We start from the raw sequence: 17,428 nt of genomic DNA, 5'->3' as shown, positions 1-17,428 counted from the left end.
ATCTGTATGAACATGGAAATATCTGCACCGCCATCTGTATGAACATATAAATACACCGCCATCTGTATTAAGATGGAGATACCTACACCGCTATCTGTATAAACCTGGAAATATCTACACCGCTATCTGTATAAACATGGAAATATCTACACCGCTATCTGTATAAACATGGAAATATCTAAACTGCTACCTGTATAAACATGGAAATATCAGAACCGCTATCTGTATGAACATGGAAATATCTACACCGCTATCTGTATGAACATGGAAATATCTACACCGCTATCTGTATGAACATGGAAATAGCTACACAGCTATCTGTATGAACAAGGAAATATCTACACCACTACCTGTATGAACATGGAAATATCTACACCGCTATCTGTATGAACATGGATATATCTACACAGCCATCTGGATGAACATGGAAATATCTACACCTCTATCTGTATGAACGTTGAAATATGTACACTGCTATCTGTGTAAACATGCATACATCTTCAGCGCTATCTGTATAAACACAGAAATATCTACACCGCTATCTGTATGAACATGGAAATATCTACACCGCTATCTGTTTGAACATGGAAATATCTACACCGCTATCTGCATGAAAATGGAAATATCTACACTGCTACCTGCATATACATGGAAATAACTATTCAGCTATCTCTTTACACATGGTAATAACTACACCGCTATCTGTATGAACATGGAAATATCTACACCGCCATCTTTATGAACATGGAAATATCTGCACCGCCAACTGTATGAACATATAAATATCTACACCGCCATCTTTATTAAGATGGAGATATCTACACCGCTATCTGTATAAACATGGAAATATCTACACCGCTATCTGTATAAACATGGAAATATCTACACCGCTATCTGTATAAACATGGAAATATCTACACCGCTACCTGTATAAACATGGAAATATCAGCACCGCTATCTGTATGAACATAGAAATATCTACACCGCTATCTGTATGAACATGGAAATATCTACACCGCTATCTGTATGAACATGGAAATATCTACACCGCTATCTGTGTAAATATGCATGCATCTTCACCGCAATCTGTATAAACATGGAAATACCTACGCCGCTACCTGTATGAACATGGAAATATCTACACCGCTATCTGTATGAACATGGAAATATCTACACTGCTATCTGTATGAACATGGAAATATCTACACCGCTATCTCTATGAACATGGAAATATCTACACCGCTATCTGTATGAACATGGAAATATCTACACCGCTATCAGTTTGAACATGGAAATATCTACACCGCTGTCTGCATGAAAATGGAAATATCTACACAGCTATCTGCATATACATGGAAATATCTACACAGCTATCTCTTTACACATGGAAATAACTACACCGCTATATAAACATGGAAATATCTACACCGCTATCTGTTTGAACATGGAAATATCTAAACTGCTATCTGCATGAAAATGGAAATATGTACACAGCTATCTGCATATATATGGAAATATCTACACAGCTATCTCTTTACACATGGAAATAACTACACCGCTATCTGTACGAACATGGAAATATCTTCACCGCCATTTGTATGAACATGGATATATCTACACAGCTATCTGGATGATCATGGAAATATCTACACCGCTATCTGTATGAACATGGAAATATCTTCACCGCCATCTGTATGAACATGGATATGTCTACACAGCCATCTGGATGAACATGGAAATATCTACACTGCTATCTGCATGAACATGGAAATATCTACACCGCTATTTGCTTGAACATGGAAATATCTACACCGCTATCTGCATGAAAATGGAAATATCTACACTGCTACCTGCATATTCATGGAAATATCTACACAGCTATCTCTTTACACATGGAAATAACTACACCGCTATCTCTATGAACATGGAAATATCTACACCGCCATCTGTATGAACATGGAAATATCTGCACCGCCAACTGTATGAACATATAAATATCTACACCGCCATCTGTATTAAGTTGGAGATATCTACACCGCTATCTGTATAAACATGGAAATATCAGCACCGCTATATGTATGAACATGGAAATATCTACACCACTATCTGTATGAACATGGAAATATCTACACCGCTATCTGTATGAACATGGAATTATCTTCACCGCCATCTGTATGAACATGGATATATCTACACAGCCATCTGGATGAACATGGAAATATCTACACCGCTATCTGTATGAACATGGAAATAGCTACACAGCTATCTGTATGAACATGGAAATATCTACACCGCCATCTGTATGAACATGGATATTTCTACACCGCCATCTGTATGAACATGGAAATATCTGCACCGCCATCTGTATGAACATATAAATACACCGCCATCTGTATTAAGATGGAGATACCTACACCGCTATCTGTATAAACCTGGAAATATCTACACCGCTATCTGTATAAACATGGAAATATCTACACCGCTATCTGTATAAACATGGAAATATCTAAACTGCTACCTGTATAAACATGGAAATATCAGAACCGCTATCTGTATGAACATGGAAATATCTACACCGCTATCTGTATGAACATGGAAATATCTACACCGCTATCTGTATGAACATGGAAATAGCTACACAGCTATCTGTATGAACAAGGAAATATCTACACCACTACCTGTATGAACATGGAAATATCTACACCGCTATCTGTATGAACATGGATATATCTACACAGCCATCTGGATGAACATGGAAATATCTACACCGCTATCTGTATGAACGTTGAAATATGTACACTGCTATCTGTGTAAACATGCATACATCTTCAGCGCTATCTGTATAAACACAGAAATATCTACACCGCTATCTGTATGAACATGGAAATATCTACACCGCTATCTCTTTGAACATGGAAATATCTAAACCGCTATCTGCATGAAAATGGAAATATCTGCACAGCAATTTGCATATACATGGAAATATCTGCACAGCTATCTCTTTACACATGGAAATAACTACACCGCTATCTGTATGAACATGGAAATATCTACACCGCCATCTTTATGAACATGGAAATATCTGCACCGCCAACTGTATGAACATATAAATATCTACACTGCCATCTTTATTAAGATGGAGATATCTACACCGCTATCTGTATAAACATGGAAATATCTACACCGCTATCTGTATAAACATGGAAATATCTACACCGCTACCTGTATAAACATGGAAATATCAGCACCGCTATCTGTATGAACATGGAAATATCTACACCGCTATCTGTATGAACATGGAAATATCTACACCGCTATCTGTATGAACATGGAAATATCTACACCGCTATCTGTATGAACATGGAAATATCTACACCGCTATCTGTTTGAACATGGAAATATCTACACCGCTGTCTGCATGAAAATGGAAATATCTACATAGCTATCTGCATATACATGGAAATATCTACACAGCTAACTCTTTACACATGCAAATAACTACACCGCTATCTCTATAAACTTGGAAATATCTACACCGCCATCTGTATGAACATGGAAATATCTGCACCGCCATCTGTATGAACATATAAACATCTACACCGCCATTTGTATTAAGGAGATATCTACACCGCTACCTGTATGAACATGGAAATATCAGAACCGCTATCGGTATGAACATGGAAACATCTACACCGCTATCTGTATGAACATGGAAATATCTACAACGCTATCTGTATGAACATGGAAATATCTTCACCGTCATCTGTATGAACATGGATATATCTACACAGACATCTGTATGAACATGGAAATATCTACACCGCTATCTGTATGAACATGGAAATATCTACACCGCTGTCTGTATGAACATGGAAATATCTTCACCGCCATCTGTATGAACATGGATATGTCTACACAGCCATCTGGATGAACATGGAAATATCTACACCGCGATCTCTATGAACAAGGAAATATCTACACCGCTATCTGTGTAAACATGCATACATCTTCACCGCTATCTGTATAAACATGGAAATATCTACACCGCTATCTGTATGAACATGGAAATATATACACCGCTATCTGTTTGATCATGGAAAAATCTAAACCCCTATCTGCATGAAAATTAAAATATCTAAACAGCTATCTGCATATATATGGAAATATCTACAAAGCTATCTCTATACACATGGAAATAACGACACCGCTATATCTATAAACATGCCAATATCTACAGCGCCATCTGTATGAACATGGAAATATCTGCACCGCCATCTGTATGAACATATAAATATCTACACCGCCAACTGCTTTAAGATGGAGATATCTTCACCACTCTCTGTATAAACTTGGAAATATCTACACCGCTATATGTATAAACATGGAAATATCTACACAGCTACCTGTATAAACATGGAAATATCTACACCGCAACCTGTATAAACATGGAAATATAAGCACCGCTATCTGTATGAACATGGAAATATCTACACCGCTATCTCTATGAACATGGAAATATCTACACCGCTATCTCTTTGAACATGGAAATATCTAAACCGCTATCTGCATGAAAATGGAAATATCTACACAGCTAACTGCATATTCATGGAAATAACTACACAGCTATCTCTTTACACATGGAAATAACTACACCGCTATCTGTATGAACATGGAAATATCTTCACCGCCATCTGTATGAACATGGATATACCTACACAGCCACCTGGATGAACATGGAAATATCTACACCGCTATCTGTATGAACATGGAAATATCTACACCGCTATCTTTGTAAACATGCATACACCTTCACCGCCATCTGTATAAACATGGACATATCTACACTGCTATCTGTATAAACATGGAAATATCTACACCGCTACCGGTATAAACATGGAAATATCAGCACCGCTATCTGTATGAACATGGAAATATCTACACCGCTATCTCTATGAACATGGAAATATCTACACCGCTATCTGTATGAACATGGAAATAGCTACACCGCTATCTGTATAAAGATGGAAATATCTACACCACTACCTGTATGAAAATGGAAGTATCTACACCGCTATCTGTATGAACATGGATATATCTACACAGCCATCTGTAAGAACATGGAAATATCTACACCGCTATCTGTGTTAATATGCATACGTCTTCACCACAATCTGTATATACATGGAAATATCTACACCGCTATCTGTATGAACATGGAAATATCTACACCGCTATCTGTTTGAACATGGAAATATCTACACCGCTATATGTGTAAACATGCATACATCTTCACAGCTATCTGTATAAACATGGAAATATCTACACTGCTATCTGTATGCAAATGGAAATATCTACACCGCTATCTGTATGAACATGGAAATATCTACACCGCTATCTTTGTAAACATGCATACATCTTCACCGCCATCTGTATAAACATGGAAATATCTACACTGCTATCTGCATGAACATGGAAATAACTACACCGCTATCTGTTTGAATATGGAAATATCTACACTGATATCTGCATGAAAATGGAAAAATCTACACAGCGATCTGCATATACATGGAAATATCTACAAAGCTATCTCTTTACACATGGAAATAACTACAGTGCTATCTCTATAAACATGCAAATATCTACACCGCCATCTGTATGAACTTGGAAATATCTGCACCGCCATCTTTATGAAGATATAAATATCTACACCCCCATCTATATTAAGATGGAGATATCTACACCGCTATCTGTATAAACTTGGAAATATCTACACTGCTATATGTAAAAACATGGAAATATCTACACCGCTATCTGTATAAACATGGAAATATCTACACCGCTACCACTATAAACATGGAAATATCAGCACCGCTATCTGTATGAACATGGAAATATCTACACCGCTATCTCTATGAACATGGAAATATCTACACCGCTATCTGTATGAACATGGAAATAGCTAAACCGCTATCTGTATGAACATGGAAATATCTACACCACTACCTGTATGAAAATGGAAGTATCTACACCGCTATCTGTATGAACATGGATATATCTACACAGCCATCCGTATGAACATGGAAATATCTACACCGCTATCTGTGTAAATATGCATACATCTTCACCGCAATCTGTATAAACATGGAAATATCTACACTGTTATCTGTATGAACATGGAAATATCTACACCGCTATCTGTTTGAACATGGAAATATCTACACCGCTATCTGTGTAAACATGCATACATCTTCACCGCTATCTGTATAAACATGGAAATATCTACACTGCTATCTGTATGCAAATGGAAATATCTACACCGCTATCTGTATGAACATGGAAATATGTACACGGCTATCTGTATGAACACGGAATTATCTACACCGCTATCTGTATGAACATGGATATATCTACACAGCCATCTGGATGAACATGGAAATATCTTCACCGCTATCTGTATGAACATGGAAATATCTACACCGCTATCTGTATGAACATGGAAATATCTACAGCGCTATCTGTATGAACATGGAATTATCTACACCGCTATCTGTGTAAATATGCATACATCTTCACCGCAATCTGTATAAACATGGAAATACCTACACCGCTACCTGTATGAAGATGGAAATATCTACACCGCTATCTGTTTGAACATGGAAATATCTACACTGCTATCTGTGTAAACATGCATACATCTTCACCGCTATCTGTATAAACATGGAAATATCTACACTGCTATCTGTATGAAAATGGAAATATCTACACCGCTATCTGTATGAACATGGAAATATGTACACGGCTATCTGTATGAACATGGAAATACCTACACCGCTATCTGTATGAACATGGATATATCTACACAGCCATCTGGATGAACATGGAAATATCTACACTGCTAAATGTATGAACATGGAAATATCTACACCGTTATCTGTAAGAACATGTATATATCTACACAGCCATCTGGATGAACATGGAAATATCTACACCGCTATCTGTGTAAACATGCATACATCTTCACCGCTATCTGTAAAACATGGAAATATCTACACCACTATCTGAACATGGAAATATCTACACCGCTATCTGTATGAACATGGAAATATCTACACTGCTATCTGTTTGAACATGGAAATATCTACACCGCTATCTGCATGAAAATGGAAATATCTATACTGCTATCTGCATATACATGGAAATATCTACTCAGCTATCTCTTTACACATGGAAATAACTACACCGCTATCTGTATGAACATGGAAATATGTACACCGCCATCTGTATGAACATGGAAATATCTGCACCGCCATCTGTATGAACATATAAATATCTACACGGCCATCTGTATTAAGATGGAGATATCTACACCGCTATTTGTATAAACATGGAAATATCTACACCGCTATCTGTATAAACATGGAAATACCTACCCCGCTACCTGTATAAACATGGAAATATCAGCACCGCTATCTGTATGAACATGGAAATATCTACACCACTATCTGTATGAACATGGAAATATCTACACCGCTATCTGTATGAACATGGAATTATCTTCACCGCCATCTGTATGAACATGGATATATTTACACAGCCATCTGGATGAACATGGCAATATCTACACCGCTATCAGTATGAACATGGAAATTGCTACACAGCTATCTGTATGAACATGGAAATATCTACACAGCTATCTGTATGAACATGGAAATATCTACACTGCTATCTGTATGAACATGGAAATATCTACACCGCTATCTGTATGAACATGGATATATCTACACAACCATCTGGATGAACATGGAAATATCTACACCGCTATCTGTATGAACATGGAAATATCTACACCGTTATCTGCAAGAACATGGATATATCTACACAGCCATCTGGATGAACATGGAAATATCTACACCGCTATCTGTGTAAACATGCATACATCTTCACCGCTATCTGTATAAACATGGAAATATCTACACCGCTATCTGAACATGGAAATATCTTCACTGCTATCTGTTTGAACATGGAAATATCTACACCGCTATCTGCATGAAAATGGAAATATCTATACTGCTATCTGCATATACATGGAAATATCTACTCAGCTATCTCTTTACACATGGAAATAACTACACCGCTATCTGTATGAACATGGAAATATCTACACCGCCATCTGTATGAACATGGAAATATCTGCACCGCCAACTTTATGAACTTATAAATATCTACACCGCCATCTTTATTAACATGGAGATATCTACACCGCTATCTGTATAAACATTTAAATATCTACACCGCTATCTGTATAACCATGGAAATATCTACACCGCTATCTGTATAAACATGGAAATATCTACACCGCTACCTGTATAAACATGGAAATATCAGCACCGCTATCTGTATGAACATGGAAATATCTACACCGCTTTCTGTATAAACATGGAAATATCTTCACCGCTACCTGTATAAACATGGAAATATCAGCACCGCTATCTGTATAAACATGGAAATACCTACACCGCTATCTGTATAAACATGGAAATATCTACATCGCTACCTGTATAAACATGGAAATATCAGCACCGCTATCTGTTTGAACATGGAAATATATTCACCGTCATCTGTATGAACATGGATATATCTACACAGCCATCTGTATGAACATGGAAATATCTACACCGCTATCTGTATGAACATGGAAATATCTACACCGCTGTCTGGATGAACATGGAAATATCTTCACCGCCATCTGTATGAACATGGATATGTCTACACAGCCATCTGGATGAACATGGAAATATCTACACCGCGATCTGTATGAACATGGAAATATCTACACCGCTATCTGTGTAAACATGCATTCATCTTCACCGCTATCTGTATAAACATGGAAATATCTACACCGCTATCCGTATGAACATGGAAATATCTACACCGCTATCTGTTTGAACATGGAAATATCTAAACCCCTATCTGCATGAAAATAGAAATATCTACACAGCTATCTGCATATACATGGAAATATCTACAAAGCTATCTCTATACACATGGAAATAACTACACCGCTATCTCTATAAACATGGAAATATCTACAGCGCCAGCTGTATGAACCTGGAAATATCTGCACCGCCATCTGTATGAACATATAAATATCTACACCGCTATCTGCTTTAAGATGGAGATATCTTCTCCGCTCTCTGTATAAACTTGGAAATATCTACACCGCTATCTGTATAAACATGGAAATATCTACACCGCTACCTGTATAAACATGGAAATATCTACACCGCTACCTGTATAAACATGGAAATATCAGCAAGGCTATCTGTATGAACATGGAAATATCTACACCGCTATCTCTATGAACATGGAAATATCTACACCGCTATCTGTTTGAACATGGAAATATCTAAACCGCTATCTGCATGAAAATGGAAATATGTACACAGCTATCTGCATATATATGGAAATATCTACACAGCTATCTCTTTACACATGGAAATAACTACACCGCTATCTGTAAGAACATGGAAATATCTTCACCGCCATCTGTATGAACATGGATATATCTACACAGCTATCTGGATGAACATGGAAATATCTACACCGCTATCTGTATGAACATGGAAATATCTTCACCGCCATCTGTATGAACATGGATATGTCTACACAGCCATCTGGATGAACATGGAAATATCTACACTGCTATCTGCATGAACATGGAAATATCTACACCGCTATAGGTTTGAACATGGATATATCTACACCGCTATGTGCATGAAAATGGAAATATCTTCACAGCGATCTGCACATACATGGAAATATCTACACAGCAATCTCTTTACACATGGAAATAACTACAGCGCTATCTCTATAAACATGCAAATATCTACACCACCACCTGTATGAACATGTAAATATCTGCACCGCCATCTGTATGAAGATATAAATATCTACACCCCCATCTATATTAAGATGGAGATATCTACACCGCTATCTGTATAAACTTGGAAATATCTACACCGCTATATGTATAAACATGGAAATATCTACACCGCTATCTGTATAAACATGGAAATATCTACACCGCTACCTGTATAATCATGGAAATATCAGCACCGCTATCTGTTTGAACATGGGAATATCTACACCGCTATCTCTATGAACATGGAAATATCTACACCGCTATCTGTATGAACATGGAAATAGCTACACCGCTATCTGTATGAACATGGAAATATCTACACCACTACCTGTATGAAAATGGAAATATCTACACCGCTATCTGTATGAACATGGATATATCTACACAGCCATCTGGATGAACATGGAAATATCTACACCGCTATCTGTATGAACATGGAAATAACTACACCACTATCTGTGTAAATATGCATACATCTTCACCGCAATCTGTATAAACATGGAAATATATACACCTCTATCTGTATGAACATGGAAATATCTACACCGCTATCTGTTTGAACATGGAAATATCTACACCGCTATCTCTGTAAACATGCATACATCTTCACCGCTATCTGTATAAACATGGAAATATCTACACTGCTATCTGTATGAACATGGAAATATCTACAACGCTATCTGTATGAACATGGAAATATCTACACCGCTATCTGTTTGAACATGGAAATATCTAAACCGCTATCTGCATGAAAATGGAGATATCAACACTGCTATCTGTATATACATGGAAATATCTACACAGCTATCACTTTACACATGGAAATAACTACACCGCTATCTGTATGAACATGGAAATATGTACACCGAAATCTGCATGAACATGGAAATATCTGCACCGCCATCTTTATGAAGATATAAATATCTACACCCCCATCTATATTAAGATGGAGATATCTACACCGCTATCTGTATAAACTTGGAAATATCTACACCGCTATATGTATAAACATGGAAATATCTACACCGCTATCTGTATAAACATGGAAATATCTACACCGCTACCAGTATAAACATGGAAATATCAGCACCGCTATCTGTATGAACATGGAAATATCTACACCGCTATCTCTATGAACATGGAAATATCTACACCGCTATCTGTACATGGAAATAGCTACACCGCTATCTGTATGAACATGGAAATATCTACACCACTACCTGTATGAACATGGAAGTATCTACACCGCTATCTGTATGAACATGGATATATCTACACAGCCATCTGTATGAACATGGAAATATCCACACCGCTATCTGTGTAAATATGCATACATCTTCACCGCAATCTGTATAAACATGGAAATATCTACACCGCTATCTGTATGAACATGGAAATATCTACACCGCTATCTGTTTGAACATGGAAATATCTACACCGCTATCTGTGTAAACATGCATACAACTTCACCGCTATCTGTATAAACATGGAAATATCTACACTGCTATCTGTATGCAAATGGAAATATCTACACCGCTATCTGTATGAACATGGAAATATGTACACGGCTGCCTGTATGAACATGGAAATATCTACACCGCTATCTGTGTGAACATGGATATATCTACACAGCCATGTGGATGAACATGGAAATATCTACACCGCTATCTGTATGAACATGGAAATATCTACACCGTTATCTGTATGAACATGGACATATCTACACAGCCATCTGGATGAACATGGAAATATCTACACCGCTATCTGTGTAAACATGCATACATCTTCACCGCTATCTGTATAAACATGGAAATATCTACACCGCTATCTGTATGAACATGGAAATATCTACACCGCTATCTGTATGAACATGGAAATATCTACACTGCTATCTGTTTGAACATGGAAATATCTACACCGATATCTGCATGAAAATGGAAATAACTACACTGCTACCTGCATATACATGGAAATAACTATTCGGCTATCTCTTTACACATGGAAATAACTACACCGCTATCTGTATGAACATGGAAATATCTACACCGCCATCTGTATGAACATGGAAATATCTGCACCGCCAACTGTATGAACATATAAATATCTACACAGCCATCTTTATTAAGATGGAGATATCTACACCGCTATCTGTATAAACATGGAAATATCTACACCGCTATCTGTATAAACATGGAAATATCTACACCGCTATCTGTATAAACATGGAAATATCTACACCGCTACCTGTATAAACATGGAAATATCAGCACCTCTATCTGTATGAACATAGAAATATCTACACCGCTATCTGTATGAACATGGAAATATCTACACCGCTATCTGTATGAACATGGAAATATCTACACCGCTACCTGTATAAACATGGAAATATCAGCACCGCTATCTGTATGAACATGGAAATATCTACACTGCTATCTCTATGAACATGGAAATATCTACACCGCTATCTGCATGAAAATGGAAATATCTACACAGCGATCTGCATATACATGGAAATATCTACACAGCTATCTCTTTACACATGGAAATAACTACAGCGCTATCTCTATAAACATGCAAATATCTACACCACCACCTGTATGAACATGTAAATATCTGCACCGCCATCTGTATTAAGAAGGAGATATCTGCACCGCTATCTGTATAAACCTGGAAATATCTACACCGCTATCTGTATAAACATGGAAATATCTACCCCGCTATCTGTATAAACATGGAAATATCTACACCGCTACCTGGATAAACATGGAAATAGCACAGCTATCTGTATGAACATGGAAATATCTACATCGCTATCTGTACAAACATGGAAATATATACACCGCTGTCTGTATGAACATGGAAATAGCTACACCGCTATCTGAACATGGAAATATCTACACCAATATCTGTATGAACATGGAAATAACTACACCGCTATCTGTATGAACATGGATATATCTACACAGCCATCTGGATGGACATGGAAATATCTACACCGCTATCTGTATGAACATGGAAATATCTACACCGCTATCTGTGTAAACATGCATACATCTTCACCGCTATCTGTATAAACATGGAAATATCTACACCGCTATCTGTATGAACATGGAAATATGTACACCTCTGTTTGAACTTGGAAATATCTAAACCGCTATCTGCATGAAAATGGAAATATCTATAGAGCTATCTGCATATACATGGAAATATCTACACAGCTATCTCTTTACCAATGGCAATAACTACACCGCTATCTGTATGAACATGGAAATATCTGCACCGCCATCTGTATGAACATATAAATATCTACACCGCCATCTGTATTAAGATGGAGATATCTACACCGCTATCTGTATGAACATGGATATGTCTACACAGCCATCTGGATGAACATGGAAATATCTACACCACTATCTGTATGAACATGGAAATATATACACCGCTATCTGTATGAACATGGAAATATCTACACCGCTATCTGAACATGGAAATGTCTACACCGCTATCTGTATGAACATGGAAATATATACACCGCTATCTGTATGAACTTGGAAATATCTACACCGCTATCTGTTTGAACATGGAAATACCTACACCGCTGTCTGCATGAAAATGGAAATATCTACACAGCTATCTGCATATACATGGAAATATCTACATAGCTATCTCTTTACACATGGAAATAACTACACCGCTATCTCTAAAAACATGGAAATATCTACACCGCCATCTGTATGAACATGGAAATATCTTCACTGCCATCTGCGTGAACATATAAATATCTACACCGCCATCTGTATTAAGGAGATATCTACACCGCTATCTGTATAAACATGGAAATATCTACACCGCTATCTGTATAAACATGGAAATATCTACACCGCTATCTGTATAAAAATGGAAATATCAGCACCGCTATCAGTATGAACATGGAAATATCTGCACCGCTATCTGTATGAACATGGAAATATCTACACCGTTATCTGTGTGAACATGGAGATATCTACACCGCTATCTGTATGAACATGGAAATATCTACACCGCCATCTCTATGAACTTGGAAATATCTGCACCGCCATGTGTATGAACATATAAATATCTGCACCGCCATCTGTATTAAGAAGGAGATATCTACACCGCTATCTGTATAAACATCGAAATATCTACACTGCTATCTGTATAAACATGGAAATATCTACACCGCTATCTGTATAAACATGGAAATATCTACAACGCTACGTGTATAAACATGGAAATATCAGCACCGCTATCAGTATGAACATGGAAATATCTACACCGCTATCTGTATGAACATGGAAATATCTACACAGCTATCTGTATGAACATGGAAATAACTTCACCGCCATCGGTATGAACATCGATATATCTACACAGCCATCTGTATGATCATGGAAATATCTACACCGCTATATGTATGAACATGGAAATATCTCCACCGCTATCTGTATGAACATGGAAATATCTTCACCGCGATCTGTATGAACATGGATATGTCTACACAGCCATCTGGATGAACATGGAAATATCTACACCGCGATCTGTATGAACATGGAAATATCTGCACTGCCATCTGTATGAACATATAAATATCTACACCGCCATCAGTATTAAGATGGAGATATCTTCACCGCTATCTGTATAAACTTGGAAATATCTACACCGCTATCTGTATAAACATGGAAATACCTACACCGCTACCTGTATAAACATGGAAATATCAGCACTGCTATCTGTATGAACCTGGAAATATCTACACCGCTATATCAATGAACATGGAAATATCTACACCGCTATCTGTGTGAACATGGATATATCTACACAGCCATCTGGATGAACATGGAAATATCTACACCGCTATCTGCATGAACATGGAAATATCTACACCGCTATTTGTGTAAACATGCATACATCTTCACCGCAATCTGCAAAAGCATGGAAATAGCTACACCGCTATCTGAATGAACATGGAAATATCTACAACGCTATCTGTTTGATCATGGAAATATCTAAACCGCTATCAGCATGAAAATGGAAATATCTACACCGCTATCTGCATATACATGGAAATATCTACAGAGCTATCTCTTTACACATGGAAATAACTACACCGGTATCTGTATGAACATGGAAATATCTAAACAGCCATCTGTATGAACACGGAAATATCTGCACCGCCATCTGTATGAACATATAAATATCTACACCGCCATCTGTATTAAGAAGGAGATATCTACACCGCTATCTGTATAAACATGGATATATCTACACCGCTCTCTGTATAAACATGGAAATATCTACACTGCTCCCTGTATAAACATGGAAATATCTAATCCGCTACCTGTATAAACATGGAAATATCAGCACCGCTATCTGTATGAACATGGAAATATCAGCCCCTCTATATGTATGAACATGGAAATATCTACACCGCTATCTCTATGAACATGGAAATATCTACACCGCTATCTGTTTGAACATGAAAATCTCTAAACCGCTATCTGCATGAAAATGGAAATATCCACACAGCTATCTGCATATACATGGAAATATCTACACAGCTACCTCTTTACACATGGAAATAACTACACCGCTATCTGTATGAACATGGAAATATCTACACCGCCATCTGTATGAACATGGAAATATCTGCACTGCCATCTGTATGAACATATAAATATCTACACGGCCATCTGTATTAAGATGGAGATATCTACACCGCTATCAGTATAAACATGGAAATATCTACACCGTTATCTGTATAAACATGGAAATCTCAGCACCGCTATCTGTATGAACAAGGAAATATCAGCCCCTCTATCTGTATGAACATGGAAATACCTACACCGCTATCTGTATGAACATGGAAATATCTACACCGCTAGATGTATAAACATGGAATTATCTTCACTGCCATCTGTAAGAACATGGATATGTCTACACAGCCATCTGGATGAACATGGAAATATCTACACCGCTATCTGTATGAACATGGAAATAGCTACACCGCTATCTGTATGAATATGGAAATATCTGCACCGCCATCTGTATGAACATATAAATATCTACACCGCCATCTGTATTAACATGGAGATATGTACACCGCTATCTGTATAAACATGGAAATATCTACACCGCTATCTGTATAAACATGGAAATATCTACACCGCTATCTGTATAAACATGGAAATATCTACACCGCTACCTGTATAAACATGGAAATAACAGCACCGCTATCTGTATGAACATGGAAATATGTACACCGCTATCTGTATGAACATGGAAATATCTACACCGCTATCTGTATGAACATGGAAATATCTACACCGCTATATGTATGAACATGGAAATATCTTCACCGCTATCTGTTTGAACATGGAAATATCTACACTGCTGTCTGCATGAAAATGGAAATATCTACAGAGCTATCTGCATATACATGGAAATATCTACACAGCTATCTCTTTACACATGGAAATAACTACACCGCTATCTGTATGAACATGGAAATATCTGCACCGCCATCTGCATGTACATAGAAATATCTACTCCGCCATCTGTATTAAGATGGAGATATCTACACCGCTATCTGTATAAACATGGAAATATCTACACCGCTATCTGTATAAACATGGAAATATCTACACCGCTATTTGTATAAACATGGAAATATCTACACCGCTACCTGTATAAACTTGGAAATATCAGCACCGCTATCTGCATGAACATGGAAATATCTACACCGCAATCTGTATTACCATGGAAATACCTACACCGCTAACTGTATGAACATGGATATATATACACCGCTATCTGTATGAACATGGAAATATCTACACCGCTATCTGTTTGAACATGGAAATATCTACACCGCTGTCTGCATGAAAATGGAAATATCTACACAGCTATCTGCATATACATGGAAATATCTACAAAGCTATCTCTTTACACATGGAAATAACTACACCGCTATCTCTATAAACGTGGAAATATCTACACCGCCATCTGTATGAACATGGAAATACCTTCACAGCCATCAGTATGAACATATATATATGTACACCGCCATCTGTATTAAAAAGGAGATATCTACACCGCTATCTGTATAAACATGGAAATATCAGCACCGCTATCTGTATGAACATGGAAATATCTGCACCGCTATCTGTATGAAGATGGAAATATCTACACCGCTATCTGTATGAACATGGAAATATATTCACCGCCATCTGTATGAACATGGATATATCTACACAGCCAACTGTATGAACATGGATATATGTACACCGCTATCTGTATGAACATGGAAATATCTACACCGCTATCTGTATGAACATGGAAATACATACACCGCTATCTGTATGAACATGGAAATACATACACCGCTATCTGTATGAACATGGAAATAGCTACACCGCTATCTGTATGCACATGGAAATTTCTTCACAGCCATCTGTATGAACATGGATATATCTACACAGCCAT

This window comes from Gorilla gorilla, chromosome 21, assembly GCF_029281585.2.
Source record: "Gorilla gorilla gorilla isolate KB3781 chromosome 21, NHGRI_mGorGor1-v2.1_pri, whole genome shotgun sequence".
Taxonomy (NCBI): Eukaryota; Metazoa; Chordata; class Mammalia; order Primates; family Hominidae; genus Gorilla; species Gorilla gorilla.
This window is presented reverse-complemented; position numbering follows the sequence as displayed.